An 11,118-nucleotide genomic window follows, 5' to 3' on the forward strand; every position below is an offset into this window, starting at 1 on the left:
GTGAGTGTGGGAAAACGTTCAATTACAGATCAGTCCTTTCTCGACATCAGAGAATCCACACAGGGGAGAGGCCCTATGAATGCAGTGAGTGTGGGAAAAACTTGACTAGCAGCTCAGGCCTTTCTAAACATCACAAAATCCACACCGGTGAGAGACCTTATAAATGCAGTGAGTGTGGGAAAACCTTCAATCACAGCTCACACCTTCTTACCCATCTCAGAATCCACATAGGTATGCGACCCAATGGAAGCAATTAGTGTGGGAAAACCTTGTCTTGCCACTGAGCCCATGTGAGCCATCAGAGAATCTGCAAGGGGGATCAACACCATAAACCCTCTAGGGCTATCAATACTTTAATACTTTTCCTGATTCCCACATTTAAAAGCTGTTTGAAGCACCAATATCCCTCAGCTTGTCCAGATGAGTGAGTGGCCCATTTTTGCATTTTGTAGTTTGACCTCTTTGAGGTGGACTCATTTGTCCTTTCTATCAACTCCATTCTCCCATAAGTAATTCAAGTGTGCCCTTCCTATCAGGAACCAGGGAGCATCACATTTATACCATTCCTCCTATTGCAAAGTTATTGTTAGAGTCACCAGTGTTACAGATTGTATCATTGCCAGTTGTTCTCATGTTGTGCTGAAGAGCAGTTATCATGGGAACTTTTCATATTACATTTAAATGAAGAGCAGGGGCAGGAAAAAAGTGTCATTTCAGCCTCTGTGATACTGGAAGGAGATGTAAAAAGCGACAGAGTCCTCTGGCACCTTATAGACTAAAATACGTACTGGAGCATAAGCAATATACAAAAACCTGTAGGAGAACACTTCAACCTCCCTGGACACACAATAGCAGATTTAAAAGTGCCATCCTGCAGCAAAAATACTTCAGGGCCAGACTTCAAAGAGAAACTGCTGAGCTTCAGTTCACCTGCAAATTTGACACCATCAGCTCAGTACTAAACAAAGACTGTCCCTGGCTAGCCAACTACAAAAGCAGTTTCTCCTCCCTTTGTGTTCACACCTCAACTGCTAGAAGAGGGGCCCATCCTCCCTGATTTAACTAACCTTGTTATCTCTAGACTGATTCTTGCCTGCATATTTACACCTGCCTCTGGAAATTTCCACTACATGCATCTGACGATGTGGGGATTCACCCACGAAAGCTCATGCACCCATATGTCTGTTAGTCTACAAGGTGCCACAGGACTCTTCATCACATTTTGCAGATCCAGACTAAGGCCTGGTCTACACTTGTGGGGGGGGGGGGGTCGAACTACCTTAGTTCGAACTTCTTACCTGTCCAGACGCCACGGGATCAAAGTCTGCGGCTCCCCCATCAACTCCGCCACCACCGTTTGCGGTGGTGGAGTTCCGGAGTCGACGGGACCGCGTTCGGAGTTCGAACTATCGCATCTAGATTAGACGCGATAGTTCGAACTCCGAGAAGTCGAACGCTACCCGTCGACCCGGCTGGTAAGTATAGATGTACCCTAACAGAGCTACTCCTCTGATACTTGGAAGGAGATGGGGTGACTCAGAGATTCCCTCCTTCCCCATCATGGCAGAACTGTTACCTTTTGTCTGAGCCAGGCAGAGTTTATTGTCATCACATTCTACCCCTCCACTTCTCAAAGTGTCATGTGATGAAGAGTTCTCAGTTGTCTGTGCTTGGAGATGATGCTTTGACTTATTTAATCCTATGCCAGAGTTGCTATGACTGGTGAGAAAAGTATCAAAGACCAGGAAGGGGAATTCAAATGGATCCTAATCGCAGTATGATCATTTCCAGTTTAAATCCCTGGTTCCATCTATTGGTAAAGCCAATTCTGGCAAGGTGGCTGTTTTTTCCCCCATTATGGCAATGCTAGGATACTAAACATGTTGTAAATAACATAACTGACTATTGAGACAGTTACTCACTGAAATATGTTTGAATGGATCAGAGGAGAATGTGATGGGAGAATCTCTTGTCCTGATTCTAAATAATTAGATGTAATCTGCTCTGGAATCTCAATTTACACTTTCATTGTCATGTATTTTATCTCTCTGTGATCTGGGTTTCTATCTTTCTTGATGGCTGTGTGGTCACACAATTAGATATTAGTTCAGCTCAGATTTATTGGAGAGTTTAAGACAAATGACCATTTGCTAAAGTCATCATTTCTCACTTCAGCTTTGCTTTTTCCCCATCCTTCCATGATGATATGGAGAAAGTTCAAGTTCAGTTCTGTCAATAGAAGAGAACTCTCCAATTTACTGGCCATGCTAACAAAGACACAGCAGTGATCTAAAATCTCCACTTGGAAATTGTGAACAACAGCAGACCCCCAACTAACTGAAGGAAGTGTATATGATCACAGTGTAGTTCAATTGTTTAAATCAATATTGTCTCAGATGGCTATGTTGGCAGGAGAAGCTCTCCTGCTGATGTAGCGCTATTTACATAGGGGATTAGAGCTGTGTAACTATGTTGCTCAGCTATATCGATTTTTCACACCCCTGAGCAATAATTATACCGATAAATGTCTTTAGTGTAGCCCGGACAGTTTTCTCCTGTGTTTTCTGCATTTGTATCACTTCTCCCCTACTTCCTACTACTTTGAAAGATTTAAAGTGTGAAAAGAGAGGTATTTTTCCTCATGATGCTAACATTCCCACATAGGAGACCCCTTCCACCAACACGCCTGGCAGAAGAACCAGAGATATATGAACTCACAGAAGTGTTGGGACAAACCACAACTTGAGCCAAGGTTCAGTTGTTGGCAATGGGGATTAAAAGAAAACTAACATATGTGACCAGAATTTGTGATCTTTGAATATATTAGTGTTACTAGTGAAAATGAAATCATAGGTGATGTTATTGGTTAGAGTAAGAGACTAGTTATTTGATAATCTGAATTATTTTGGAAAACTGAAAGTTGTCTTGTGGTTTTTTTCTTTTTTTAGTTGTACAGGAAATGATGGTTAATCTTCAAAAGTTAATTTGATTTAATTTACCCCCTGTAGTGTAAACCTGGTAGAAAACCTCACTCCAAAGGTTGGGATGGGAGAATAGGTGTTAGAAAGAGTGTATAAGAGAATATTGGGTCTGTATAGGTTTTATTTTTTTGTATTTCAGATAGAGCATACTTTGCTTAGCTTCAAAGTCAATTTCTATTAAAAGGAAAACTTCTCGAGGAGACAAGTTGTGTAAGTTTTTACCCACTTACACTGTAAGTGTCACTGACTTCCCCACTTCTCTAATTTGCAAAGGAAAGGCCTGACATCTGTCATAGGATGTGTCCAGCAGGTAGGAAAGCTGCAGTTGTCAACCATCAGTACCAAGGAAAAGGCTGAAGTCCACTGCCTTTCATATCTAAAAGCCATCTAGAGGCTGGTCTACACTGAAAAGCTGTGTTGACATGGCCACATCTCTCAGGGGTGTGAAAGATCCACTCCACTGAGAGAAGTAGTTAATGTGACCTAAGCCCCAGTGTAGACAGTGTTATGTTGTCAGAAGAATATTTCCAGTGTTTGAAGGGTAAACACAGCCTTAGACAGATTGATCCCCTCTGGGAAGCGAGTCATGACATCAATTCCAGTTTTGACCCATCTCCCTATATGTGAGAAATCTGCTAGTATGGAGGGCTGAGCCAGCTGTACGATCACCTGGTTCAACTGAGGGAAAAGCTCTTAGTACCCATCAGTCCAAAGACTGAGAGAAATGTTGAGTTCCAACCATTGTCATTTTAGTATCTGATTGTTCCTTTCTCTATTTTTTGTGTTGGCCTTTCTGTTCTATCAGAGTGTGACTGTGTAGCTCAGTGCATGTGTGATAAATGCTCTTTGGTGCCAATTGGCAGAGAGGTCAAAGTAATTCACAAGAAACTCCTGCCTCAGACCTGACAGACTCATCACACCTAATGCACTGATTTTTATTATATTTATCCAGGAAGCATAGCAGTGAGCTCTCTACTGAAAGCTTGTAAATTATTGTTACTCCTGATCACTGCAAGAGGTATGTATGAGTCCTATTGAAGGAGTCATGTTAGTATATGGAAAATTATGCCCATATGGTATTGTCATGAAAGTGAGTCACCCCAATCAAAGGTCTTGTTGGGAATGGACCATTCAAGTGGGAGGGAATTGTCACCCGTCCCTTGCTAGCCAGTTATGTGGTGTGTTGTTGCATTGTCAACCTTTGCACCAGCCCAGAAAAGCCAATGGAAAACTATCAAAGACAAATTATAGACATCAAAACCCTGTGGAAGTGTAAACGACAATATGACAATGAGGAAATGGTCCTTTCTGTGAATATACACAAAAAACTGATTCATTTTATAACACGGTGGAGAGAAACACTCTGGTTCCATTCACCAAGGAGATCACTAATGACCAGTGGTGCTTCAAGAAAGGCAGGGCCCTGGCTCCTAGGGACTAGCAGTCACTGCAATAGACTGTCACCTCAGACTTCAATCTACTTAGGTAGGAAAGGTAACTATTAAAAAGTGTAGGTTGCATTTTGTGATTTTGTTTTGTTGGTAACAGTTGGTTTCCATCATTCACATTTGTTTGTTTACATCTCTGTCCCTTGTTAAAGAAATTTCCCTTTGTTCAATAACTGTGCTTAAGTGCTGTGTGTGATCCAGTAGCAGTGGGCTACAGTAAAACTGGTAACCTGGGATGTACCATTGCTTCGGGCAGAGAGGATCTGGGATTTTTCTGAGCCCTGGTCTACTCTAGGGTCAGGAATCAATCTAAGTTACGCAACTTCAACTACATGAATATCGTAGCTGAAGTCGATGTACTTATGTCATAAACAGTTAGTTAAGGGTTAAGGTTTTTGTCTACCTGTAAAGGGTTAACAAGCAGTACCTGTGGACACCTGACCAGAGGACCAATGAGGGACAAGATAATTTCAAATCCCTGTGGAGGGAAGTTTTTTTTCCTGTTCTTTGTTTTAGAGAGTCTCTCTTGGGAATTAAGAGAGTCCAGACATCTTAATCAAGTCCTCCCAGGTTTCTGCAATAAATTCTTCTATTCAAGCTAGTGAGTATTAGCAAGGAACTAGTATTCTTATACTTTTATTTCTGTATTTGCAATTCTGTGTTTTGCTATATAATTTCTTTAATTCTGTACTGTTATTGCTTTTACTGAGAAAGAAAGGAGGGGGAATTCTCTCCAGAGATTGATAAGTTTAGACCCTGTATATTGTTCCATCTTGGTTACAGAGACAGTGACTTTCTTTTATTTTTTAATAAATTTTCTATAAAGGACTTGGTTAATCTTTCTTTGGGTGGATTCTCAGAGAAAGGGGAGGGGGAGGCATCCCTCTGTAGTTAGATCCCGGTATCTCTCCTAGGAAAAGGGAGGGGGGAGGAAGCAGGGGGGAATGGTTTATTTCTCCCGGGTGTAAGAACTCCATGGATTTGGGGCTCTTGGGATCCCCAAGGATTTTGGGGAAGGACTGTGTCCCAATCCACGTACCTGATTGGGTGGTGGCAGCTTTTACCAGATCTAAACTAGGATTTTTAGTTTAGAGGGAAAACAGTGCAGGTCCCCATTTTGGAACCCAACAGTTCTAAGTGGGGGTGAGACCTCTGACAACTTAGGTCGGCTTACCATGGTGTCTTCATCGCGGTTAGTCGACTGCTGCAGCTCCCCAGTAGACTCTGCCTGCGCCTCTCACCAAGCTGGAGTACAGTGGTCGACAAGAGTACTCGAGGATCGATTTATTGCATCTACACTAGACCCGATAGATCGATCCCCCCGCTGTATCGATCGCTGCCCACCAATTCAGCAGATAGTATAGACATACCCTGAGTATCTGATGATTGGAGCTGGACCCCAGAGGGGGACACATTGAAGGAACTCAGGGGTTAAGGTGCCTTTATTGTCAACTGTCAAGGTTGCTGTAGCTCAGAGGAGGGTGCTTGACTGTCTGACAGGCTGGTGAGTTTGGTCACTAACATCCAGCTGCCAAATGCAAAAGTCCCTCTTCCTCGTGGCAGGTGGCCACAAGGACACTCACGGCCCTCAGCACCCTGAGAAGGGTCACAATGTGCATCTATGTTAATCCACACAGGGAAAGCTCCCTATAGCATAAAACTCTGCCCTATGAAATCATGGAATATGTGCTCTTCGCTCTGTGAAAGCACATAAAGAATCCAAGCGCTGGAGGGTAGGGTTTGGGTCCAGAGTGACCTAGACAAATTGGAGGATTGGGCCAAAAGAAATCTGATGAGGTTCAACAAGGACAAGTGCAGATTCCTACACTTAGGATGGGAGAGTCCCATGCACCGCTACAGGCTGGGGACAGACTGGCTAAGTGGCAGTTCTGCAGAAAAGGAGCTGGGGATTACAGTGGACAAGAAGCTGGATATGAGTCAATAATGTGCCCTTGTTGCCAGGAAGGTTAACAGCATATTGGGCAGCATTAGTGGGAATGTTGCCAGCAGATTGAAGGAAGTGATTAGTCCCTTCTATTTGGCACTGATGTGGCCACATCTGGAGTACTGCATCCAGTTTCCCCCCTCCCCCCTCTACAGAAAGGATGTGGACAAATTGGAGAGTGTTCAGCGGAGGGCAACAAAAATTATTAAGAGACCTAGGCATATGATTTATGAAGAGAGGGTGAGGGAACTGGAGTTATTTAGTCTGCAGAAGAGAAGAGTGAGGGGGGGATTTGATGGCAGCCTTCAACTACCTGAAAGGGGGTTCCAAAGAGGATGGAGCTCGGCTGTTCTCAGTGGTGGCAGATGACAGAACAAAGAGCAATGGTCTCAAGTTGTAGTGGGGGAGGTCTAGGTTGGATATTAGGAAAAACTTTTTCACTAGGAGGGTGGTGAAGTATTGGAATGGGTTCCCTAGGGAGGTGGTACAATCTCCATCCTTAGAGGTTTGTAAGGCCCGGCTTGACAGAGCCCTGACTGGGATGATTTAGTTGGGGATTGGTCCTGCTTTGAGTAGGGGCTTGGACTAGATACCTCCTGAGGTTTCTTTCAACCCTAATCTTCTCTGATTCTAAGTAGCTGCAAGTGTCTCTTTGTGTTCACATCTGTAAAGACGCCAGGAATGGGCAACGGGATGGATCACTTCATGATTACGTGTTCTGTTAATTCCCGCTAAAGCATCTGGCTTTGACCACTCTTGGGAGATAGGACACTTGGCAGGATGGACCATTGGTCTGACTCAGTATGGTTGTTCTTATGTTTTATGTACAGAAATGAGGCTCTTACAAAGCCAAAATGGGGGGAGGGGCTCTAAATTTATATCAGAGTTAGAGAGAAATATGTTCAAACACAGTGAGACTCGATGTACGAAAGAAATAACACGTGATCCCCATCTCCTTCCCCAAAGCCTTAGGTGGGGATTAGCTGCCAACTGCTGCGGCTGCTGCTCTGAGGGGAGCAGTATAAGTTGTCTGCCTGTGGGTGCAGCCCACCAGCTGGTTCTCCTGGGGCAGACGGTGAGTGGGTGGGCAGGAATGGTGCATCAGCTGGAGTATGAAATATGAACAGGGATCTAAAGACTCTACACTGGCCTCCAGTGGTGGCTGAGGATGCTGAGGCAGTGGAATTTCAGCATCAGAGTCATCAAGATTCAAAGCTGCTTGAGGGTAGAGAGGAGGGGGATGACTCCACTGGATTTTTAGTGCATCCCCTTAACTACTCGCCCATGACAGCCTGGCTTTGTCATTGCTCTGTGGTTCTCCTGTTGCTCATTCCCAGCTTCTGGAAAACAATGGCTGGGGACACCATCCCTGCCCATCCTGGCTAATTGACATTGATGAACCTATCCTCTGTGCACTTCTCTAGTTCTTTTTTGAACTCTGTTCTAGTCTTGGCTTTCACAACATCTTCTGGTAAAGGGTTCCCCAGGTTAACTGTGCGTTGTGTGAAGAAATACTTCGTTTCAAACCTGTAGCCTATTCATTTCATTTGGTGACCCCTCCTAGTTCTTGTGTTATGAGAAGGAGTAAATAACACTCCCTTCCTTGGTCCTTTGAAAGATGATATGTGAGCCCCCACCTCCCTGCCCTACCTCTCATGTCCAGGGAACAACAGGGATATAACAACACGGCAAACAACAAGGTTCAAAGTCAATGCACCTGGGAGAAGTATCTGCTGTTTCATTCCTTACATTCCTGTCCTACTGCATGGCCATTTCCTTTCCCTTCTTTCTGTGAAAAGCTTTTGTGTTTTGCACAGAAACATTATTTCCACAGGAGACACCCAGGAGTGGGGGCTGCATTCCTGTGCCAAACAGTCACTAGAAGGAGGCAAACAAAGGCCTTTAAGATGAGGTGTCCATCACTGTCAAAATATCATCTCCCTCCTTCAGCTCACTGGCAGCCTGAATTTCTTCCTTATCCTACCAGAGTCTTTTCTGGACTCAGCACTATCCAGCTCCTCTGTATGTAGTGGGCAAAAACCACAAACCTTGTCTTTAAAACAAGCCGTCCCCTTCCTTCTTAGGGAAGAGTTTTCTATGATTGAAGTTGAGCTTCAGTTCCCCTCTCCTAGGGGCAGGTTGGGTGTGGGGCCAGCTCCCAATGAGATCTGTTTTCACCTTTACCCCCTAACTCTGCTCCCAGCGGTCAGGTGGCTTCCAGCCCATCCACCCTGCTTACTAGCTCCATGGTCATGTGTAACCCCCTTTGCCAGCACACGTAGCCTGCAGGAAAGCTGCTCCTGCCAGCTGTGTTGGTGGTATAGGGGGGAGCATAGCTGCCTTCCAAACAGTTGACCTGGCTTCAATTCCCAGCCAATGCAATAATGGCTTTTCTCTTTTGTTGGTTCCTTGTCTGGAAGTGGTTTAATTTCAGTCACGTTGTGTTACAATCACATTATCAATAGAATGAGACAATAAATGTGTCAAAGCCCAGCAGGTGTCACAGGAGGGAGGACTACAAGGGGCTGGAATGTGTCATCTGAGAAGACAGAACACTTGGAAACCTGCATCTCCCATCCCCTGGCTTCCGTGTGATGATTCCAGCTGCATGAGCTGTTTGTACCATGTTCCTGCATGATGGGGAAATAAAGTTTTGAGTCAGTTTTTGCTCCTACAGATTCCTTTGCTGTTACAATTATATTGATATGAACAAAAGGGAAGCAAAAAAAACAACAAAAAAATCCCATCCAACTTGCAGTACAGTTAGAGAAAGAGAAGATCAGGGGTAAGCCAAACATTTCAAAATAAAAATACTAAAATGGGAGCCGGGGGAGAGAGATCAGGTATGTGGAGATCCCTTTGATATTTGAAACCTACATCTACCCAGCTTTCTGAACACCTGTGAGGAGCAAGATGGAGTTGGGACATCTTCAGTCATTGATTGTCTCTCTGTGTTCTCTGTCTCTTTCTTCTCCCCCCATTATTCTTCTCCAGTGTCTCTGCCTTTCTCCTCTTGCTCCCTCTTCCCCTACCCTTTCCCAGGAACTCACAGTCTACAGCATTCAGGAAAAGCCAGAGTTTCATCGATTCATAGACTCTAGGACGGGAAGGGACCTCGAGAGGTCATCGAGTCCAGTCCCCTGCCCTCATGGCAGGACCAAATACTGTCTAGACCATCCCTGATAGATATTTAAATATTTTACTGGCTGCTGCCACAAAGCGAGAAAAATTACACTTCTGGTTCAGAGGCAGTGCACACACATAAGAATCAATGGGCTTTTAATTCCTTAGGTTCTGCCACCATATGCTGCTTCCATTTCATTTCAATCTTTCCCCAAGATTTCTCATTGTGCACAGCAACATTACACCCTTGGGAGAGAGTGGACCAGAGGCTGCATTAATTTAACCTACAAAAACCAAACAAATAGAAATGTAGATTAGAAATGTACTCTCTAGGTTTCTCCAGCCCAGGGGTTGGCAACCTTTCAGAAGCGGTGTGCCAAGTCTTCATTTATTCACTCTAATTTAAGGTTTCGGGTGCCGGTAATACATTTTAATGTTTTTTAGAAGGTCTCTCGCTACAAGTCTATATATTATATAATTAAACTAGTGTATTATAAAATAAACAAGGTTTTCAAAATGTTTAAGAAGCTTCATTTAAAATTAAATTAAAATGTTGATCTTATGCCGTTGGCCTGCTCAGTCTGCTGTTGGTCTGGACGAGGAGGGTTCATTCAGAAAGTCATCGTGTTTGGATGTAAAGGTGTGAAATGATGGGGAAATTGGCCCCTCTTTCAAGTTTAAATGTTGTAACTTCTACATCTAGACCGGGGTGGCCAACCTGAGCCTGAGAAGGAGCCAGAATTTCCCAATGTAACTGCCAGACGTGCACCTTTGTATGCAACTACTGAGTCAGTTGTGAACCTTCCCCTCATTATCATTATCCCTTTGAAATGATGATGGTGATGGACACTTGGCTCTATATCCCAGTGTGCCCTGGACGTCTACAGGCTGCATTAGCCAATCCAACCATTCGGCACTTGCAGATGGGCACCTCTGTATTGTGCCTGAGTCTTCTACAGCTATGAAAGGCTGGTAGATGCCGATATTTTCCCGTCTTTTTAACCAGCACTAATACCAGGCCAGGCCAGGGCTGGGAAGAGAGAGAGAGCAGCATGTTTCCCCTATTGTTTCCCACTCGCTTTTTCTTGACTAGCTTCACCTCTGCACCAACTTGCACTTTTCCTATGTGTGCCTGGCTAGCTCAGTTGGCAGAGCATCAGACTTTTAATCTGAGGGTCCAGGGTTCAAGTCCCTGGTCAGGTGATAAACTTCTCACTATGATTGTAAAAATCTGACTTTCTGGAGTCTTCTTTGGTGTTACTCTTTCTCTTCAGGATTTTCTTTTCCTAAGAAGGGCCTTTGTGTGGGGGGGATTGAAGGAGCAACTTCCTGACATCCCTCTGTCCTTGCAGCCTGGAGGAATAAAGGCCTCTGGGCATAGAGCATGTTCCTTCCCTGCACACACACACACACACACACACACACAATATACCTAAGGAATTAGAATCACCTGCTGCCTTCCCCTGTCCTGCTGGATCCCCAAATGAAGATGCTCTTCAGCCCAAACCCATGTCCCCTCTTTTCCCAGTGCCCCTCAATCCCAACCCTCAGTCCCTCCTATGCTCACTGCTCCTCACTCCCAACCAGAGCCTGCTCCTCTTCACCCTTCTCCTCTGTCCCA

The 11,118-nt window shown here is 44.5% G+C and overlaps 1 non-coding gene across 1 annotated transcript; it reads left to right on the forward strand.

The window, feature by feature from the left end:
- Positions 1 to 10,627: 10,627 nt before the first annotated feature.
- Positions 10,628 to 10,700, forward strand: TRNAK-UUU. Its single transcript has one exon. It is a non-coding gene; the product is annotated as a tRNA-Lys (tRNA).
- The last annotated feature ends 418 nt before the right edge of the window (positions 10,701 to 11,118 follow it).

Source organism: Mauremys mutica, unplaced genomic scaffold (assembly GCF_020497125.1).
Source record: "Mauremys mutica isolate MM-2020 ecotype Southern unplaced genomic scaffold, ASM2049712v1 Super-Scaffold_100100, whole genome shotgun sequence".
NCBI classification, from domain to species: Eukaryota; Metazoa; Chordata; order Testudines; family Geoemydidae; genus Mauremys; species Mauremys mutica.